The sequence below is a fragment of the Podarcis melisellensis genome (assembly GCF_964234715.1).
Source record: "Podarcis melisellensis genome assembly, chromosome: 5".
Taxonomy (NCBI): domain Eukaryota; kingdom Metazoa; phylum Chordata; class Lepidosauria; order Squamata; family Lacertidae; genus Podarcis; species Podarcis melisellensis.
Genome location: NC_138537.1, coordinates 8,502,615 through 8,525,662, shown reverse-complemented (window position 1 = coordinate 8,525,662; position 23,048 = coordinate 8,502,615).

The window sequence follows — 23,048 nt, the reverse complement described above, 5'->3', positions numbered from 1 at the left end:
CCACAAGGACCCAGACATAGCATTGGGGGCAGGGGTGTCTGCCACCAATAAAATAAATATTTGGAGAATATTTGGAGAAAATGCTGTGAAGTGGCCTTTTCCTAGAGTGGTGAGAAAAAGGAAAACCCCATAAACTTTATCAGGAAGTGTGGAATGTATTCTGGGAAAGTTCAACTCAGTTCTGTCTGTATCTCCCAACTGGAGGGAAGATGTCTCAGAGACTGTTTTGGGAGAGATCTATCAGTTATTTGCTTCCAACAGCCTCCTTCCTCAGACATGTCACAGCTGTTCTGTAAAGATACACGTTGCCACATCCCCAGTGCTGCGTTTGGGGATTTTCTTGAACATGCACATGCTATATCCATGAATGGGGAGTGTCCGTGCGTGCAAAGAAACCCCTCTTCCGTTGTCCCTGTGCATGTTGCCCCAGGGCTTTTTCTCGCATTCTCCTGAAGGCAAGTTGAACCCTTCATGCGTTCAGGGACCCTGCAGCATCACATGGAGCAATCCGCTGGCATTCGAAGGAATGAAGGTAAAACTCACTGGTCGCCGAAGAATTGATGCTTTTGAATTATGATGCTGGAGGAGACTCTTGAGAGTCCCATGGACTGCAAGAAGATCAAACGTATCCATACTTAAGGAAATCAGCCCTGAGTGCTCACTGGAAGGACAGATCGTGAAGCTGAGACTCCAATACTTTGGCCACCTCATGAAAAGAGAAGACTCCCTGGAAAAGACCCTGATGTTGGGAAAGATTGAGGACACAAGGAGAAGGGGACGACAGAGGACGAGATGGTTGGACAGTGTTCTCGAAGCTACGAACATGAGTTTGACCAAACTGCGGGAGGCAGTGGAAGACAGGAGTGCCTGGCATGCTCTGGTCCATGGGGTCACGAAGAGTCAGACACGACTAAACGACTAAACAACAACAACTTCCAGGTGGCAGGTAGAGGGATTGAATCTCCAGGTGGGCGAGAGTACTACTACTACTACTACTACTACTACTACTACTACCAGTATACTGCATGTGCAGCATGCAAGCTTCACTCTAGCAGGAGCCATCTGCAAATTACTGCGTGCACACTTGGGTAGTGGGTGCCGTCGTCCCCTCCCTCTTCCCCTGTCCCAATTAACCTCTGTCTCTGCAAATTATTGCATAGACTCTCTGGAGTCTATGCCCTGTGACATCACCAGAGCCCGCCCCTAGGTCTCATGTTTGGGGCCTGAAATCTCAGGGTCTGGGATGCTGCTGGCCTGGCAACACTCTGTACCACCTTTAATCAGTTCAATTCATTTTGTTTCCAGGGCCTCAAAACAGCTAATGTTAAATCTCACTCCTGGGAGCACCAGGTTGCCTCCTTCTCCCTTTCTCCAAGCAAAGGTAAGATGGCAGCAAAATGATATCCCTGACCCACACTGGCTTGTGGGGTGTGCTTTTTTCTTCTTCTGTGGGTGCTCTGTGTGGGTGGGAGTGTAATTTGGAGGGGGGGGATCTTACCCTGTTCTGCGCAAATGTGTGGACAACTTAATTCATAGCTAACTTAATGCAGCCATCTCAGGGCTGGAGTGTGAGATCAGCAGCCCAGTCCTCCGCTTCCTATCTCTCCCAAAGCAGTTGTTGAGAGCTTCCTATTAGGGCAGAGATTTCACGGCTGCTTCAGCCTAAGTGTTGCAATTGTGCCTCGTCCAGGAAGCTGGATTTCCTTCTTCTCCAATTCATTATTTTCCACAACCCCTTGAGATCCATCCATATAGCCCCTTATTCCTCTGTGCCATGCCCTCTTCATCCCATTAGGCAGGGGGCTCTGCTGTCCCATTAAACCCTCCCATTGGTGAAGATGCAATGTTTGCTTTCCCAGCCCACACCCCTTGTGTTAAGGGGTATTCTGCACCTCTCCCTGCAGATCTGATGTGGGATTGATTGAATTTACTTGTATGGCATTACCCCCACCCCACCCATGAGCTGTGCCCAACACGGCTTCCAGCAAGCACCCAAAACATCCAAATACCAAATACCGGTATACAAAAAGCAGAGCAAACGCCAACAAATTCACAAAGCACAGAATAACTTTAATATTACCAAACACACACATATACCCAATCTAGGTTTGAGTACATAAATACAAAGCAAAACAAGAGTTAACAGGCAATAAAGCTTCTGGTACTGGTCTTCCTGAATTCCAAAGAGCCTGGCTTAAATGCACTTCAGAGGGGAAGGGTCCTTTCGCCAGGAGAGATGGCATACAGCTGGTCCCCATAGCCTTACGTCAGAGGAGGCTGGCAGCAGCAAAAGGAAATGTCAGGGAGGGCAATCATGGCCAGTCTCTCCCCCAGCCGCCTGGAAGTACCAATTGCTGGTGCAGGTCTTATGGGAGCAGTGGATTTGACTGTTGGCATGTTTAGGCTGTGCCTCCTTCCCATACGCTTCATTTGCAAATAGACTGAAATACTTTACTAACATTTTACTATGTTTTATATATGCTGTAAGCCGCCCAGAGTGACTGAGGAAACCCAGCCAGATGGGCGGGGTATATATAATAAAATTATTATTATTATTATTATTATTATTATTATTATTATTATTATTCTGCAAAACTCCAATAATTGTCCGGGGGAGGGGATCAGGTTTCTCACTGCTCAGAGAAGGGTGTGTGTGAAAAAAAGTAACGATTGTGCTGTGAAGTCTTGGATAAAGCAACAAGAACGGAGGTGGGAGCAGGAAGTCTAGCTGGGAAGGAATTCCTTCCAGTAGCACCTTAAAGACCAACTAAGTTAGTTCTTGGTATGAGCTTTCGTGTGCATGCACACTTCTTCAGATACACTGCATGCACACGAAAGCTCATACCAAGAACTAACTTAGTTGGTCTTTAAGGTGCTACTGGAAGGAATTTTTTTGTTTTGACTATGGCAGACCAACACGGCTACCTATCTGTAACTAGCTGGGAAGGGTCAAAGAACCACTGGCTACTCCCCGGAATAAAGGTAAAGGTACCCCTGCCCGTACGGGCCAGTCTTGCCAGACTCTGAGGTTGTGCGCCCATCTCACTCAAGAGGCCAGGGGCCAGCACTGTCCGAAGACACTTCCGGGTCACGTGGCCAGCGTGACATCGCTGCTCTGGCGAGCCAGAGCCGCACACGGAAACGCCGTTTACCTTCCCGCTGGTAAGCGGTCCCTATTTATCTACTTGCACCCGAGGGTGCTTTCGAACTGCTAGGTTGGCAGACGCTGGGACCGAGAAGCGGGAGCGCACCCCGCCACGGGGATTCGAACCGCCGACCTTTCGATCGGCAAGCCCTAGGCGCCACCCGCGTCCCTACTCCCCGGAATACTGGAGAGCAAATCCTGGAACAGGAGAAAAGCCCTCAGGCACACACACACGTCCACAAACGCTTGCACATTTATCTTCAGTCCCACATATGTGTGTGTTTTCTCCTTTGATCAGCTTCTGAGAGCCTGAACCATCCTTGAACCAAGCGCACCCCCTCCCCTCCCCATCCTGAGCTGACTCTCCCTCTTGCCAAGACTTGCATGCTGCGGCTCAGCTCATCTTCTCATCCCAGGCCAGGATCCTCCATCCTCTAATAAAGTCTTGGACCTATCTAGAGGGATGTGGAGGGGAGTGGGGAGGAAATCCAATCCTTCTCATGGAAGGAGGGGGGAGACCTGGAATGCCAGACATTGCATTATGAAAGGCAAGCAGGGTTTTTCTGGTGTGTCGGTCCTGTGTCTAGGTGCCTCGGTTGTGCCGTGCGCAGAGTACGGCACGCAAAGCAAACAGCCACACAATCACGGCAGCGCCTGCCTTTCAAAGAGAGGACAGGCAACCGAAGCACGGCGCGTCCTCTGGATTTACATCCCGAGGACAACAGATCATTGTCTGGACAACAATAAAAGATGAACTGTTAATAGGAGAAGCATCTCCGAGACAAGGGGCATTTAAATTCTTGCACAATGCCAGCTCATAATTCACAGCTGCAATAAAAGTGTCAGGGTAATAAACAGGCAGTCAGTCCCTCTGGGCTGCGGAAGAAAGATGCACGAGTGCGCCAGGAGTGCCAGGTGGGCAGCAAATGGAGAATGGGGGACACGGTGGGTTTTTAGAGTGGGGAGAGAAAGGAAGGGATGGGGCATGGGAGGAGCTGCTGGGAAACTGCCGAGTGGGGCTAGGAAGGAAACTGGCAGAGAACTGGGGAGCCAGTGCGTTGTACTGGTTAGAGTGCTGGACTAGGACCTGGGGAAGACCAGGGTTCAAATTCCCCACTCGGCCATGCAGCTTGATGGGAGATCTTGGGTCAGTCGCTGCCTCACAGCCTAGCCTACCTCGCAGGGTTGTTGTGAGGATTTAAGTGAGGAGGGGAGAACCACGTACGCCACCTTGAGTTTCTTGGAGAAAAAGGTGGGATAGAAACGCAATAGACAAACAAGCGTTCTGATTTTAGTAGCTCTTTGCCTGCTCCATCCAGTTCTTCAGCCATACAGAAAATATTCTGCCTTATTCTGGCTGATATTACTTACTCTGAATTTGCCCAGCTCTTGGAACGCAGAGCATGAAGCAAGGCTTCCTGAGCCGCAGGGCAATGTAAGGAAACCCACTGCATGGAGCAAGGTGGGCATCTGTTTCACACTGGGGAACTCCAGGTAATTAAACCACAGCCCTGAGGGCGACGGCCATTTTGTTTGTCGTTTGGTGAAGGACATGCTTTACATATTCCTGGCCTCAGGGGAAAGACATGGAAGAATGTAACATGGATAATATAAATGGTCCAGAGACGAGAAAGGGGTTGGTTGTCAAATCCGGAGAAACATTATAATGAGGGAAACCAAATTAAGGAAGTGTGGCCTGGACTCAGGAAAAAAAGAGAAATAATGAAGAGATCAGATTCAGGGTAAGGGAGGAGGTCAAAGAGTGGAATTCACTCAGGTCCACCTTCTGTTTTTTAATAACATTCTTACGCCGTGCTTCCTCCAGCTCAAGATCACACACATAGTCTTCTTCACCCTCACAACAACCTTGTGAGGTAGGTTGGGAGAGAGAATGTCATGCTCAAGGTCCTTCCAGTGAGCTCTGTAGCTGAGCTGGGATTTGAACCCAACGATCTACGCACTACACTGCACTGCCCACTTAGGAGTAAAGAGCATGTTGTGCTGAGAAACAAACCTTTACCAAGTTAAGGGTTAAATGCCGAGGCTCTCTCTACCCCCCCCCCTCCTGTGTGTGTTTCTTTAAACTTTGTTGTAACTGGAGACCTGTCCCTTGGCAAAGGTTTTATGACACTCCGAAACTGCAAGGAGTTGGGGCTGAGCAATCCTACACTCATATTATGCTGGTGTTAGATTTACAACATTGCTATGCCAGTAGAATGGCCACAGCAACCCAGTGTGTGCCAGCAGGGCTGAAGGAGATTGACAACAGGATCTGCTGCCCCTGTAGATCCTGCTGCTTGAGACGGTTGCCTCATCTTGCCTCATGGGTGAGCCCACTCTGCATATAACAAAGCCATGTTCAGAGCTGTATGTTATATACATGTTATATGTCCAGGGCCGGCCCTACCATTAGCCAAAAAGCAGCACCTGCCACAGGTAGCAGATGCTTTGTGGGTGGGGGCAGCATCAGCCCCCCAGTGTTCCTCCTAAAACAGAGCTGTTATTGATATTGAAGTATCTGAGAACCATTGCACATAAGAAGCTACTGGTGTGCGTTGACTTCCCACTCTGGACAGCCAAAGTTTAATCTTCCCACAGAAACCTTTTGGGATAATCTGGATGGCGCATGATGACATGGTTGAAATAAGCAAGAGGCATTATCAGAGTTCAATGACACATTTCAGGCAGGCAAAAGCAAAGCAGGTTCCCCACTGCTACTCCCCTAGGCTGAGAGGCAGTGACCGGCCTGAAGTCACCCAGTGAGTTTCATGGGGATTCAAACCCTGGTTCCAATCAGACACACTGATATCATTACATTTATATCTCACTTTTCGCTCAGTTGCTCAGAGTGGCATACATGCTTTTCCTCCTCAATGGTTAATCACAACAACAACCCTTTGAGGCAGGCTAGGCTGAAAGGCAGGACACGGGTGGTGCTGTGGGTTAAACCACAGAGCCTAGGGCTTGCCGATCAGAAGCTCGGCGGTTCGAATTCCAGCAATTGGGTGAGCTCCCATTGCTCAGTTCCTGCTCCTGCCAACCTAGCAGTTCAAAAGCATGCAGTGCAAGTAGATAAATAGGTACCACTCCAGCGGGAAGGTAAATGGCATTTCCATGCTCTGGTTTGCCAGAAGCGGCTTAGTCATGCTGGCCACATGACCCGGAAGCTGTACACCGGCTCCCTCGGCCAGTAAAGCGAAATGAGCGCTGCAACCCCAGAGTCATCCGCGACTGGACCTAACGGTCAGGGGTCCCTTTACCTTTACCTTTAGGCTGAGAGGCAGTGACTGGTGCAAGGTTGCTCAATGAGCTTCCTGGCTGAGTCTGAACCCTGGTCGCCTAGGTCCTAGCCCAACTCAGTAACCACTACACAGCACTGGGGAGGTGGGACAGTTTACCTGGGCAGGGCCAGGAAGTCACACTGGATTGGCCAGCAGCACTCTCACCTGCGCAACCACACAGCCTTCACCTTGCCACTGCCCTATCCAGTGAAGCAGCAGTGAAGCAAAGCTCTGACCCACTTGGTGTTGTGTGCTTAGCCTAGTGGGGGAAATACATTGCAAGACATTTTGGAAGTTGAACGGACTTCCGGAACGGATTCTATTTGACTTCCAAGGTATGACTGTATAAACAGTTGCTTTGCCCCTGTTGTCCAGTTCTGTTGGTTCAATAAAGGTTCTTGCTGTTATCACTGTGTCTTGCCTCATGGGAACCCACCTACACTTCAAAGACAATTTAAACGCAAACACACAAGAAATGTTTGGAACAGCATTAACATTTATACCCTTGTTATTTTCCACTCTTCCAAGCAAAAGCAAGCTTTCTCCACATGACTTAGGCGCATGACTTTTGTTGAGGGAGAACAGGGGTGAAACCTCAACACGTCACACTCCTAGTGAGAGCTAATATTTGCCACGTGATTATCTATTCTCCGGTGTGGTTTCTCTAAGAATCAAGGCCGGCCAATTAGTTTGCTTAATCTTTCCTCATTAGTCCTACCCTGCAAATCCCCTGCAGTCTACTGGTCTCATCAGACGCAAATAGTTATTTCAAACCTTGGGAGTCCATGTATGCCCCTATCTGTAGCAATCTCTGTTCCTGTTTGAGCTCCAGCTCAGAACTCAATCTCGGCCACCGAGATGCTATCTTGCCCAAGCTGCCTTTGAAGGGATGATTGATTGCAGAGGCAGGTGAGGTGACCCTCCCCATGTGAGCGACGGCAGCTTCTCGTGTGTGGTGTGATCCCTCTTCTTTTTGTACTCTGAACTTCTGCTGCGACTGATCCTTTCATTTCTTAGGCTGCATACCATCTACTCTGAATCCAGTGTGTTCCCACTGCTCATACAGGAAGCAGTTTACACATGATGTTAGCCACCATCCATATCTAGCCTGTCATTTCTTAGAAAATGCTGCATTTTGAAGCATTTCCCCCAAAATCAATCTCTATCAAAAATAGAGTTCCCAGGTCAGAAGCATCCCAGATCCTGAGAATTCAGAGCCCAAACCTGAGATCTAGGGGAGGCCCCTGGCGATGTAATGCAGGAGGCCCTGGTGATGTCATAGGAGTGGACCCTGGAGATGGAAGTTAATTGTGGAAGGGGAGCGGAAGAGGGAAGGCCCTCCAGAGTGCTATAATTTGCTGCCAGATTCTGCTGCACTGAAGTTTGCGAGCTACATGTGCAATCTTCTGAGGCTGTGGGTGACTAGACTTCCCTAAATTCCTCGGTGCCATATCCTCTAAATTCCTTGGTCTAGTGGGTGTTGGAGTTTAATCAATGCTTGCAGTATTAAAATGGGCTGCCAGGGGCTTTGATTTAGCAAAGTGTTGAAATACAGGCAAAACCAGTTTCCCATTCAGGAAATTGCCTGGGAGAAGAGCCATTACGGGGGTGGGCGTGGGGTGGGAGTAAGGTAATGGGGCTGCTTGGTGGAAAGGTGGCATATAAATGTAAGAAATAAATAAACAAAATATAATAAACTGGTGGTGCCTTAGATTAAACCAGTTATCTGCTGCTCATTTTTGCTTGATGATGCTCCTCTGACTGGAAAGGGGTGTGTGCTGGTCCCGGGGGCTAACCGAGAGGCAAGGTCTGAGTCCAGTCTGAGGTCAATGGTGCAAAATGAAGGCAGTCCATAGTAGTTGATGCTGGGAGCAGGGCAGGGCGTTGGGTGAGGTCAGGAGTTCTGGCAGGGAAGCAGGTCAGGGATCAGGCTGGAACTGACAACCAACAATGTTGATCCCACAACTTGGGACTGGGGCTGGCTGGCTTTTATCTCCTCCAAGGCATAGGGCGGCCCTGATCCTCAGGTGACTCGCCTCTCTTGGCCTGGAGGCGAGCACTCCTCCTGCAGGAACTTAGTTCCCTCTGCCAGCTCAGTAGAGGCTGGAGGGTTACCGGACCCAGAGGCAACCTCCTCTTCCTCTGACGGGGCTGAGGGTGGAGCACCTGCAGGCAATGGGTCCTCCATCCCCTCAGGAGCCAGAGCAGACTGGAGCTTGCACCTGAGGATCCAGCACAGGTGAGGACCCTTCAGGCTCATGCCTCAGCCCCAGCTCAGCTGGTTCTGGAGGCGGGGAATCCTGTGCAGGCTGGGATTCCTCAGGTTCAGCATCCGAGTCCGAATCCCAGGCCATCACCGGGTGTTTCAGGAAGCTTGCAAGATGATTTCGCGATGGGAACCAATGGGTCTGAGCCATGATGCTAAATAGAGCCTTTTTGTTTGAGGGCAGTCTACCTCTGAATACCAGATAAAAAGGACAAACAATGGGGGGGGGGGAGACTGTTGCATTCATGGTCTGCTTCCAAGCTTCCCAGAGGCAAAAGCTATTATTGGAAACAGAATGCTAGATTACATGGACCTTTGGACTCCTCTAGCTGAGCTGTTCTCATATTCCAAGCAAGGTTGTCCCACGTATTTGATATGCAAATCTCTCGTCTCATGGGATCTCCCTCCATGATTCTGAGGTTGTAACTTCCAGTGCCTCTAGCATGAAGCTGCCCCCAATTTTAGCTTAGCTGGCCGATGTTGTTGGGGTGGGGTTTTTTGGGGGGGAGGGAGGGGGTTGGCTAAAGGAAAGAAGGAAGTTGATGTAATTAGTTTACAGTGAGCGTATCAATAGCTAAGTGTTCTGTGAAGCAATAAAACTCCTGCAATTGAAAGATTGTTAACAGAACCGGTCTGGTTACAAAAGAAGGTTAAAATTAACCTATTTTCTCCGCATCGAGGAAGGCAGATCAATCAAAAACTCTTTCCATAATAAATGGCTATTATTTGATATTTGCTGGAACGCTCAAACAAATGAGATTAACGGAATGAGCCAACTGCTTTAATTGTAAATTGATGTATCCGAAAACTATAAGGACTCTGATGTGGCGACATTCAGCACAGTTCTGAGCTGCGGTTCATGAGATGTAATTGCTTTTATTGAAGAAGAAGAAAGGATGGAAAGAGTGACAGTGTTTGCACTCGCTGGGCAAGTTTGGTCTGTCCAACCACATCAGAGTCAACCCAGAAGTGGCTGGGCAGCCGGTCTTGGGGTTGCCTGGCAACGGCAATGTGTTTTCTACCCTTGCAGTGACCCAACAAAATGGCCGACAGGACAGCTGGGCTAGGCCCAAAGCCATGACTCTGGGCAGGGGTTGCAGCTTGCAAACCACAGTGTTTGTGCGTTATGCTATTTCTGGGTTTTCTGCAGAGGGAAAAAAACCCTTCGCAGTGGGATTTCCCAGTAATGGGAATCCACATAAGAGGAGCCTGTGGAATCAGGCCAATGGCCCATTTAGTGCACTGTTCTCACAGTGGCCAAACAGATGCCCATGGGAAATCCACAAGCAGGATTTGAGCACTCTTCCCTCCTATTGTTCCCAGCAACCAAAATTCAGAAGCCTCTAGCTGGGATAGATGAGCCTCTCGCTTGACCCATCAGGTTCTTCGGACTGTTTTGTCACATGAACAGGGAACGGGAGTATTTGCCATAAGGATACAGGTAAAGGTAAAGGACCCCTGGATGGTTGAGTCCAGTCAGAGGCAACTATGGGGTGCGGCGCTCATCTCGCTTCAGGCTGAGGGAGCTGGCATTTGTCCACAGACAGTTTTTCCGGGTCATGTGGCCAGCATGACTAAACCACTTCTGGTGCAATAGGACACTGTGATGGAAGCCAGAGCGCATGGAAACGCCGTTTACCTTCCCGCCACAGCAGTACCTATTTATCTACTTGCAGTGGTGTGCTTTCGAACTGCTAGGTTGGCAAAAGCTGGGACAGAGCAATAGGAGCTCACCACTGTCGTGTGTATTCAAACTGCCGACCTTCTGACCAGCAAGCCCAAGAGGCTCAGTGGTCTACACCACAGCACCACCCACTCCCTAGCTTCCTATGGCAAATGCGTTTTTCTGGACCAGTTCTCATTTGTTTCATTCATGTCTTCAGTTGTATTCAACTTGATCTGCAAATGCCCTTAAGAGCATCTCCTGCACAGCACCAGAGGGAAGGATTGAAGTCTGGAGCCATCTGAACCAGCTAAATTAGACAGTGATGAATGTTGCCATTCAGTTCTAACCACCCCCCCATCAAGCGGCGCTGTTCAGCAGACAGGATAAGCATAAAAATACTTGACTGTTGCCTGCGCAGAATGGAGAATGTGTAAAGACGGAAACCTGGAGACTGGGGTTCTCTCTGGAGGCCCAAGAACAGCTGATCCTTGTCCTGCTGCACCGATCCTGCCATTTCCCCTCCTGGTTCTCCCAGGGCCATTGGCTTCCCAGCCCAAACGTTTCCAGAAGGAGACAGGGCACCAGAAGGTCTGGTTCTTCAGAGGCGGGCTGGTAATTATCTGCGTTGTGAGACGGAGGAACACGGGCTTGCCAAATGTGACTCTTTCTACCTTGGGAAACATTTAATAAGCACTGTTTAATGAGGCAGAAACAAACATGGGAATTAATTAATTAATAGGTGTCGCAAGGGCCAAGGAAGCAAAGGAAATAAAGGGAAGGAGAATTCAAATGCACCCGAAACACCTTGGGAGATCAGTGTGAGCTGCTGAACCTATCCGAAGGATCCCGGTTAACCCCTTTTCTGAGGAACTGCAGGGAGGGGAAGGAATTCTACAGCATCTCCTCTTCTGCAAGGGGCTCTGAAGTAAAGAGGGGGAAAGAGGAGGCCATAGAGCAAGGGCCAGGGATGTTTCCAAGGGCCGCATTCACGTGGCAGTGGTGGGCAAAATCTATGCACCATCACACACTTCTCTGTCTCTTCTGTCCAGACAAGCAAAGAGGCTTTTTATCAGAGTTAGATTCATAGCATTGTAGGGTTGGAAGGGACCCAGGGGTCATCTAGTCCACCCCCTGAAATACAGGCAGCCAAGCACACAAGGAACGCCAATGCAAGTCCAGCCAGTTGGATGGAGCCCTGAGGCCGATTGATGGCAGGGTCTGCCAAGAGGCACAGCAAATCACAAGCCATTGGGGTTGCCAGGCCTTCTGGTTGCCAGGGGGGAGACTTGAATCTCCAGGTGGGCAAGAGCACCTTCCCTACCCAGACTTCCTAAGCAGGTGAGCAGGAATCACCCCCCTCGCTTCAGCTGGACCTGGGAACACCATGCATTCAAGTGTCCCAATTTTCCAGAATAATAGAAGCCATCCCAGCTTCTGATTTGCTCCTGGAATGTCCTATTTTCTCCTCAGGGAGGAGGATGAGCCAGCGTTGGTGCTTGCAGAGGTGCCATGCTCTTGTGTGAGATACATGTCCTGATTTTCAGCAAAGGACTGTTAGAGGGTGTGGAACATCCACTTTGGCTGAGGTTTCTGCCTTCATTTCCAAGCAGTGACGTGTCTGTTCATTCGTTAGACTTTGTGCTTCTTATGTGAATGACATGCTCTCTGCAACTGTGGTTAATCTCCGTGCTTAATGACATAACTGGGGTCCACCCCCGTGGCATCACCAGGGGCCACCTGGGGCCCTAAAATCTTAGGGTCTGGGATGCTCCTGACCTGACAAGTCCTTGTCTGATGAGGAGCTGGAGTTGGGATTCAGCTGGAGAGGGAAGCATTTCAGAAAGCTTGCAGACTAGGAGGCATGGAAGGTTGGAGTTAAAGGAGGAGGAAGGAGACTGAGAGGCAAACGTACCTGCAGAGCATCTAGGGAGTTAGAGAGGCAAGACCAAAGTAAGGACAGAGGAGAATGTGACTTGGTCCGCATTTTTAAAGCGATTGACCTAATTCGCACCAACCGGACAAATGCATGGATTGGAATGTAATTATCCTTTGAATTTCACACTTCCCTGAATTTGGAGATACAGTTCTTGGCTCAGAAGATGCCCCGAAAAGTGTTTTAAATGTGTATTTTAGGATAAAATACATTCAGAAATGTGTACGTTGAGATAAAATACATATTTAAATACATATTTTGTGATAGCATGCATATTCATGCATATATTTAAATATGAATTTTCATAAGGGTTTTTCTAAAGTGGGGGAAATGGCAGCTTAATGAGAAACTGGGAAGAATAGACGGATGAATAAACACATGCAAATTGATGTGGAGCAGAAATAGATTGATCCCTAGACCAGAGCCTGGCTGTTAATCAAGGAAAGATCCGTACCTGACCTGGAAACAATTATAGGCAAGAGGAGAGCAACCAATGGTAGAATATTTGGGAGAAGAATTTTGTGGGCTCTGAAAGGATACTCTTCCTTTTGCTTCCATGTTATGGGCTCAAAGAGGTATCAAAGCTCCTTGGTTCAAGACCTGGTCAATATTGACGGTGGTTTATTGAGGTCAGAGTTACTTTTTGTGCCTGTCACTGCCTGGTGCGTTAATAGATATTTCTAGAACAGCCAGTAATTGCCCCTCCCTCTGTTATGCAAAAAAGCCTGTTCTTCCGGAACTTAGCTGAAGCCACACTGAGCTGCAGGCTGCATTTCAAAGGATCATAGAATCTTAGCGCTGGAAGGGAACCAAGGGTCATCTAGTCCAACTCCCTGCAATGCAGGAATCTCAGCTAAAGCATCCATTGACATTATGCATCTAGGATATGGCATACCCCTCAACCGTCCTGATTTGAGCGGGACATCGCGGAATTGATTGGATTCTGCAATGTCCCAGTTTGGGGCATGAGTCAGCCGGCTTGTGCCACAACGCTGGACCAAAAGACACTCATCCTTTTGTCTGGGCCAAAAGACACTCATTTTGTGGTCTCACACTCTCGCATGAGCCAGTTAGCACCCATGAGAGCTTGGAGCCAAATAATGAGTGTCTGGATTTTGATCAGCAGTTTTTTGGAAGGTATGATATGGGCAGAAACATTACACACACACACACACACACACACACACACACACACACACACGTCTTTAGATCAGGGTGGGGAAACTCTGGTCCAGGAGCCAAATGCAGACTTCAACTCCTCTGTATCTGTCTCCCGGATCTCTGCCTCCGACTGAAATTATTCCCCACCTGCTGTTTGAAGGAGACTGACATTGCCATAGGACCAGCATAACAGCAGCGGGCTGGATCAGGCAAGGCTTCTCCCCTAACCTGGCTCATTGCATGGAGGAGGGTGAATGCTCACCTGCCCTTGACCATCCTTGCATGTCCTGGTAGAGACAGCATCCAATTACAACTCACGCCTATGCATAGCAATGTCATGGTTGCAGTTTGAGTCTACCTGCCTAGAACATAGGGGCACTGGCCGTAGACAGAGCCGGCTTACCCATAGGTGCTAGGGGTGTGGGGCACCTGGGTGTTGGGCTCTCAGGGGTGCCAGGCCCAGAGTCCGGGGCTGAGATTTGGAGTCTGGGGATTGAAGAGCCAGGCTAGCTGACAGCCGCTACTAAGCAGAGCAGAGCCCGTCGGAACTCCACAGGCTTTTCTGCTGTGGGTGCTGAGGCAGCTGGCCGGCTCCACCCTCCTGCACACCTGGGATTGACAGGCTGTCGAGGTGCCCGCCCAGCACACACACACTGCTCACAAGAGGCATGCAGCTTTCCTCCCAAGAGTCTGCGGGGACTGCTCTCCTCCCTCCATAAGCAGCAGCATGGGAGAGAGTTGCATCCCCCCCCCAAAGCTCAACAAATCTGAGCTGCCCCCTAAAAAAGCTCAAAAACTTTGGCTTGTCCCCCCCCCCAAAAAATGGGGGGGGGCGATGGGCAGTTTTTTGCACCCCAGCTCAGCATATGCTAAAGACGGCCCTGGCCACAGGCAGGTGTCCCTAACGGTAAGGTAGAGGTGGGGCAGGTGTACCTGATGGGTCAGATCCAGTGCAATGACTAAGGGCCTGCTTGATCCCACTCCTGCTCTCCTTGCGTAATTACTCAGAGATGCTATGAAATGACCACAGGCCTCTAGTAGGGATGGGGGAGAAATGCGGTTCCATCTGCATTTTAGCGCAAACTTAATCTGTGCATGCTGGAACAATACACAGGCTGAAATACAGCGGTCCTTCGAAATCCACACTTCTCTGAATTTTGAGGTGCAGATCTCCCGAGGGGGGGGGGAGTGTAGAAAATTCATGTATTAGAAGGAAGTGTCTATAAAAATGATTTGTATTAATGTAAATAACATACAAAAATGCATTACAGTAAGGGAAACGGCTTGCAGAAAAATGTGTATGTGTGCCAAAGGCAGGTAAAGAGGCACCTCTTTGTCCAGGCCGTTGGAGGGGGGCAGAAAAGGCCCTGCATTTTGTTTCTACTGGCTGCATTTTTATTTTCTCACAGCTGCCATTTGACTTGACACTTGATGATGATGCATGATTGGTTTCCTTTGCTTTTTTATATTGTTTATTGAGATTTTAAAATGTTGCTTCCCACTCTGGAATCCTTGGCTGAAGGGTAGTATATTTTATTTTATTTTTATCTCGCTTCTTTATTATTTTATTATCTCACCTCTTTCTCCCAGGAGGTCAAGGTGGCATACATGGTCTCCCCTTCCTCATATAACCCCCACAACAGCCCTGTGAGGTAGAGTAGGTTGAGAGGCAGTGATTGGCCACCCAAGGTCACCCAGTGAGCTTCAAGGCTGAGTGGAGATTTAAACCCTGTTCTCTCAGGTCCTAGTCTGACGTTCCAACCACTACACCACACCTATTTCACAGAATCATAGAACTGTCAAGCTGGAGGACCGTGAGGGTCATGATCCTACACTTTGTTGAAGGGAAACCCCCATCGGAGCAGAAATCATATATCGAACAGATGGAAAGCTCTTTAATCTGAGCAGGCTAAAAGCAAAGAGGAAGGTTACCGTAACTTCCATCACAGAGCTTCAGCATGCTGATGACAATGTAGTGTTTGCACACTCAGAGGATGACCTCTAAGCCATCCTAAATATATTCACAGAAGCTTACGAAAAGCTTGGCCTATCGCTCAACACCCCAAAAACCAAAGTGCTGCACCAACAAGCACAAAACAACCCCTCGGCAGTGCCACAAATCCAACTCAATGGTGTAACATTGGAAAATGTTGATTATTTCTCCTACCTAGGCAGTTATTTTTCCACAAGGGTGGACATTGATGCCAAAATCCAGCATCGCCTGAGCTCTACGAGTACAGCTTTCTCCCAATTGAAGTGCAGAGTATTTGAGACCGTGACATTCACAGGGAAACTAAAATTCTTGTTTACAAAGCTATGGTACATACCAACTTTAGTGTATGCATGTGAAACATGGACCACTTATAAATGCCATCTCCAACTCTTCGAAAGATTCCATCAATGGTGTCTCTGAAAAGTTTTACATATCGCTTGGGAAGACAGGTGAACTAATGCCAGTGTACTGGAAGAAGCAAAGATCACAAATGTCAATACAATGATTCTTCAACATCAACTTTGTTGTACTGGTCATGTTATTCAGATGCCTGATTATCATCGTCCAAAACAACTACTCCATTCTGAACTTAAAAATGGAAAGCATAATGCTGGTGGTCAGCAAAAAGAGGTTTAAAGACTCTCTCAAGGCAAATGTAGAAAAATGTAGTATAAACACTGACAACTGGGAAACACTGGCCTGCTAGCGCTCCAATTGGAGAACAGCCTTTAGCAAAGGTGTCATGGACTTTGAAGACACTCGAACTCAGGATGAAAGGAAGAAATGTGCTAAGAGAAAGGCACACTTGGCAAACCCTCACCGTGATCAACTCCCATCTGAAAACTTATGTCCCCACTGGAAGGACATGTGGATCCATAATTGGTCTCCACAGTCACTTACAGACTCACTGTTAAGACCATGTTCATGGAAGACAATCTTACTCAGCTACAAGCGATCGCCAAAGAAGAATGAGACCTCTGAATGAATTCCCAGTACTGTGATCAAAGAACAGGGGACCTTCAAGCCCTAATCCAGACAGCTAAGGGCTGGCAACTGGCTAATTGCTACTTGGGAACTGAACTCTGAGCTTCTGGGTCACATTGCCCTTTTCTGCTTCCAGTCCTTCTGTACACCTTTGCCACCTTCTCCGAATGGCAAATTCAATGGAGGAGAGAAAGATGCTGCTAGAACTCTGGTTTGCGCAGGGAGGGGTGTGCAGTTTGCAAAACTTATCAGCATCTAAACAGTCGCTGGAGCAACGGGTCCAGTTGCAGGTAAACAGCTCCCTCCTGGGAGTAGAGCAAGGCTCGGCAGGGAAACCAGCTTTGATCCTGACAGCAGCCCCAGGGACAGAGAGAGAAAGGGCTGGCTCTCTCCCCACATCCGGCGTGCAATTCTGCTGGCAAGGCAGATACTCCCCAGCGAGCGAAAAGCCTTCCCAGAAGCTTCCTGAACGGTCCTGTGCTTTTCTGTTTGATGCACAGAAATTGTTTCCTGTGCCACAACTGGAGAGAGATGAATAAGGGGATGCTTTCGCTGAAGCTGCAGTTTCCCTGGGCCAAAGCCGAGCTTTCTCTCCTAATGCCTTCTACGCTCAGCAAAAAGGATTTTGTCCACGTTTTCTCTGCCCTCGCTGAGTCCCAGTGTGAGATGGCCTCCGTGGAGCTGGCAGCCCTGCCCGGGGAAGGCATTCATTAGTTGCCAGTGGTGCAGAGAAGAGTTTTGCATCAGATCTAAAAACAGAAAACGAAGCAGATGAGGGCATTACTAGACAGCGGCAATTAAATCTGCTCTTTCAGAAGGAGTGACCCCAATGCATGAGCTGCTAAAGGTCACAAGGACAGGGTCTTCCTAGGCTCTGCAATCACCATTTTTTGTTAGATGCATGGGCTCAGGGCAGGTGAGGTTCAAACTGAGAACTTTCTAGCTTAAGAGTTCTTAAGAGACGTTAGTGGATCTGGCACATCAGGAGCCGGTGGAAACAGCAAGAAACTGAGTCACATTACTCCATTCATCCCTTGTAGTGGGTAACAGGTGGTGGGAAGTCAAATGGCCAGAAAGGTTTGAAATAATAATAATATTATTAGGCTACCTTTCTAGGCTACCTTCAGGCAACCACTGGAGGGTGGAGCCAAAGGCAAAAGTGGGTGGAGCAATACATGCAAATTTTGCCTAGGCTACTTCCCACACACATCTCTCTCTCCTCCATCCAGAGCCTGCCCTACTCAACTTTGGGAACAAGGTTTAGCTGGGGAAGTACTTGAAATCTGAAAGGGGATCAGAGATGGGGAAGTTTTGTTGTCTCGGTGTGTTCTGCTTCTGTTTGCTCCTTGCCTGCTCCCCTCCACCACTCGCCTGCCCCATCCCCACGGCTGGCTTTTCACCACCTCCCGAAAGGTTCAAGTGTCTCCCTTTTTTTCGGAAATCCTGATGAGCAGAAACCTGAGTCTAATCTACCAAGGCTCTCTTAAGGTGGCCTGATTGCTAGCAGATGCCATCTTGGGGGGGGGAGGGGGAGGGAGTGTGCAGAGGAATTACACAAAGTGGTCATGTTTGCACTCCAACTCTCCGGTTCTTGGTTCTTTTTTGGGAAGAGAGGGGTCGTTCATTTTGCAGGGAGAGGCAGAGGTATTTCCCTGGTTGGTTTTTAAACCTGATTTTGGACTTACTGCCTCCAGGAACATTGCAGCTTTTCCAATTAAGTGAAAGGCATCTATATTGCCCATCTTTCCTGCTCACTTCAATTGCCTCATCAAGTGAGAGATCTTTCCACAAAAGGCAGGCAGCCACATAAGGCTGTTTCTACAATTTTAAAAGTGTCAGCTCATCACTCTGGTTCTTCCAGGAATAATATGTCCCACTTCATGTGAAGCAAAGGCCTTGAAGAAGGTTGAGGGACGAACTCTTGTTTCTTTCAGAGTTTATGCACTCTGACTCTGATTTGCTGGATTTCCTTAAGCCAGACTTCCCCAAAGTGGAGCTCCTCAGATGTTTTGGATGACAAGTAACTATAGATAGGTTCTGGGCTTAATCCAAAGGTCTGGGTTTGACCATTGAAGCTGTTACGTGGGTAAGGACCTGGAACTTCAAGGACCTCCTCTCCCCATATATAGCATCCCAGACCCTCCCCAAGACTCTTTCCCTATAGGAAAGGTCAAAAATGTGGAGAATGGGCCTTCTCAGTGGTGGCTCCCTGCTTATGGCGTGCTCTCCCCAGGGAGGTCTGCCTGCTGCCATCACTATCTATATTTAGGCACCAGGCAAAAACGTTTCTTTTTATCCAGACTTTGGATACCTTAATCTGGAAGATTCAGGGTATACCTATGACCTCTTCCTTGACATTTTTTTACTGTTTTTTTTTACTGTTTTTACTGTTTTTTTTACTGTGTTTGCCTTTCCTTTTTATATACGCCATTGCTGGTTTTCAAGTTTTCATCTTGCTTTGGTCTTTATATTCAGTTTTAATATTTGTATTAAGTCACTTTGCAATTCTTTTTTGTAAAAATAAAAGTAACCACTGAATGTAAGAAATATAAATAAGAAATAAAAAAAGAACTCCCATCAGCCTCAGCTAGCACACTGGCAAAGTCTGTCAGAATGGATGTGAAAAGAAAGGGACATTTTTACTCGACGCACGGCAGGGGATCTCCAATATCTTAATAATTAACACACTGCTTTAAATTTGATTGGTTCCTTGGTTGGGGGATTGTTGCCATCTGCGTGCTTTAAAAAAGGGATGCCACACTGTCAGAAAACCTTCAAGTTTCGCCTCTGTTCTTAACTGATGAGCCGGTTTCTCCACTATCAAAATCTCCTGCATCTTATTGAACCAATGTCTTTGGGTAGGTGATTAGGTTGCTTTCTATTCCTTAGCTTTTAGTAATTTGGCACATGATAAGATCATTCTGGTGCTTTTTATTTATTTGGGGTAGTTGATGGGGCTCCTTATTCGCGGGGGGGGGGGAGGCGGCCTTCTGTAAATGTTGGCCTGTTTGTCATTTCTGTTGAGAACGCTTCAACAAGCATCGGAACAATGAATCAACCAGTGTCTAGAGCAGCATATTTTCATCGATTTGTACCTCAACATAATGCAGAAAGCTTGCACACTCTTCCACCAGCATCATGTTCCAATGCGTATTCCCACATCTGGCTCTCATTGCATGAAAGTTAGTATCTCACTAAAAAGGCACTAACCTTTGTACGAAGTCCCTTATGATTCCTTAGGCAAATATCTCACTGCAACGCCCCGCCTCTAATCAAATCCTCATCTCTCCACTCTCTGAGTCTATCTAGACCTACTTTGAAACTTTCATCCTTCTTAGAAACATGCTTTTTTAAAAAAAAACAACAACACATTTTATTTAGTATTTTTTAGCCAGTTCAGACTCTCTCTCCTTCCATTCCTGTTGAATTTAGATCTTTCACAGCCACAGATATATCTCAAGGTCGCAGAGATGTATGTCCTGTGTAATATTTAGTATTACAAGAAAATCTAATCTATAGGGCAACCCCCTAAGAGAATATGGTTACCTGTAGAGTCTGGTGTGTTAGGAGAAATGATTATAATAAACAACAGCAACTGCCCTGAGATCTTGTGATGAAGGGCTGTATAATGATGATGATGATGATATTTACCCGTCCTGCACCATAAGGCCCCAGGGCAGATTGCAATGTCAAAACTCAACATTAAAACAGTTTGAAAAAACTGACAATCGCAAAAAGGGTCCTACACCTCAAATGCATACCTTCCAACTGCTCCCCAAATACCGGGCTCACCATGAAAAACCTTAAGCCAGCGCGGCTTCTCATGCAGAGTCCCCATTTCCCAAGGGACCTTCTGTTCAGTACAGCATTTCAACATGTTACTGGAAGTTCAGATTTGTACATCCCTCTAACACATTTCTTAGATCTATTTCTCCCTCCCCTCCCTCTCAATATGGCGCCACTTCCTGCTTTTATGAAAACAAGATCCGAGTCACTGGAATGCCCGTAAGAAAGTTTCCCATTGTTTCACTGCTCCTTGGTCGGTGGGTAGGGGACCGCAGGGGATGGGGCCTGTCTGTGAAGCACCTGTCATGTCTGCAAGGGGTGCCAAGAGATCGCAGGCAATGATGAGCAAATTTGGATGCTGTTTTCTGCATCTCTGCCCCAGCCTCTGAGGAGGAGGCACACTGAGGGAGAATAGACACTGATGTAGAACAGCTTGTCCCTATTTCCATCTGATGAATGTTGGAGGCTTTGCAAATGCCCAAAACCAAGTCAAATTGTGAGTCTTTGCCAGAAGCTGTGTATTACTGGGTTTCCCAAACTTGGGTCTCCAGTTGGTTTTGGACTACAACTCCCATCATCCCTAGCTAGCAGTAGTCAGGGATGATGGGCACTGTAGTCCAAAAACAGTTTGGGAAACCTTGCTGAAGATGCAAGAAACACCTGGAGGAGGGGGAGTTCCACAACTTGGGTGCTGCCGAAGAAAAGGTCCTCTTCTGAATCCCCACCCACTAAGCTCAGTCCACCTTCAGCCAACCGCCATCTTCCTGCCTTCTTACTTACAACCAAAGCAAGGAGTTGGTCCTGCTTGCTCACTTTCTCCTCCTTAATGTCAGCATTGCCCTTGTAGAACTCAGGACTGATCCACACTTAACCTTTGCCTAATGCTTTCTAGTCACAGGTGACAGGTCTGAATTTTCCCGGTTCGTGTCCACTATTATCTTTTCCCCACTGCTTTCTCCAGGGAAACCTGGAACAAACAGAAATTTGGGGTTTCCATGGATGATGTTCTGCTCTGATTCAGTGGTAAAGAGTGGGTTTCCAGGGGGAAAGCACCAGGCCAAAAATAAAAGTGCTTGGACACCTGGAAAGCCTGGACCTTTGCCAAGAAATATGAAGCAAAGGGAATTGTGAATGAGCCCTCAATGGGGAAGAGAATGAGGACAAAATGAGAATTGTGTGGCTCCACCTATCATTAGGCCTGGCGCTATCTTCTGTGGGTCTCTCTGCCATCTACCCTACAAGTCCTAATGGGCCCCAGACACCACTGGATAAGAAGCATGCAGTGGTTTCTTGTTTTTAAAATGCTTTTATCTCTTGTTTGCTGCCCTGGACACCATTGGGAGGAAAGGCAGGATATAAATTCAATAAACAAGCAAGCAAGCAAACAAATAAATAAGAAAGGAGAAGCCGGATACTGAGGAACAAAGCAAAGCATGAACTGCTGCAGCGGAGAGATTTTTAAGCAGGCATTCCTACTTCCTGGGAGATGTCAACCATCACAGAAGGCAACCGACACAGGCCGAGGTGTTGACAATGGGAATGACCAAGCGCCAAATCTATGATATCCTTTTTGGCTGGCCACTTTTCAAGCTCTCTGAGTGCCCAAAGTGATCTCTTCCTCTTTGGTTGCGAGCTTTAGCTGGGTGACATGTCATTGACATTTGCTGGCGATTAGAGAATATTCCAACCATATGGAGCTGCCCTAGGAATGCACAGCGGGAGTCGAGAGAGAGGATTCTGTTTGCACTGGTATGTAAACACAGACGAAAGCTCAGAATGTGGTTGCCCTGTTTTTCCAACCTGAGTCACTCCCAGCACTCGGAGGTGCGGCTCCATGGTTTTTCCATTTGCCTCAGCAAATCCCCTTGATTTTGCTTCTGAGAAGGTGAAGGAAAAGTACATAGCGTTGTGATGGATTCCAGCAGTTACCATCTTGGTAGCACAGAAAAGAGAGAGATTTGGAGAAAGAGAAAGAGAGAGAGAAGTTTTCCTCCCACTCTCAATATACCGGAACTCTGGGCCATCAAATGGAGATTCAGGACACAGGAAGTTACTTCTCCACACAACACATAGATAAACTAAAAACATGGCCGCATTAGCTGTGGAAGCTGAAGCCCAAAAACATCTGACAGGTTCCCCTAGGCATGGCCTAGACCTTTTGAGGAAGTTGGTAGGGAAAGAGCTGCAGAGTGTGAGAGTTCTTAAAACATCCAGTTAAGCCCCACAGTGAACAAAGGGGGCATCTCAAGTAAGAACAACTGTGTGCACATTAAGTTCTCATGCTGAAAAAGCTGGGGAAGATCAGGGAAGAGAGGAGCCATCTTTTCCATATGGGCTGACGCGGCTGCAGTCAGATTCCTTCAGACCCTGGCATAGATCATGTCGTCTTTCGTTGGAACTGCCAGAGGAGTTGAGTCAGAATGAGAGCGGGCCCTATCTACTCCCGGTGACGAATGGATAGGCCTAATTTATCATTACTTCTAGTATTTTAGTGTATTTATGATCAGGTCTGTTTCTAATTACCTCACGCGTGCCCTGAGCAATGGATGGGAGATTTAAACATAAACCTCTCCCACTTGCATCAGATGTATGTCAAGCAACAAAGGGAGTCGAGTAGCCAGAGTTTCCGAGGGACTGGCTGTATGAGGGCCTTTGGGGGAGGAAGGGCAACGGTCCATCAAATCCTTGGATCGTAGCGTTGAGCGGAGGTCCCTTCATGGAAGAATGCAGTGCGCGTCTTCTTCCAGGCAATGACTCGCAACAATTGGAGCTTTTGCAAAGGAGTCTTAAGGAAGTGTAGCGAACTCAGATTGTTGAGCCTTTACAGATGACC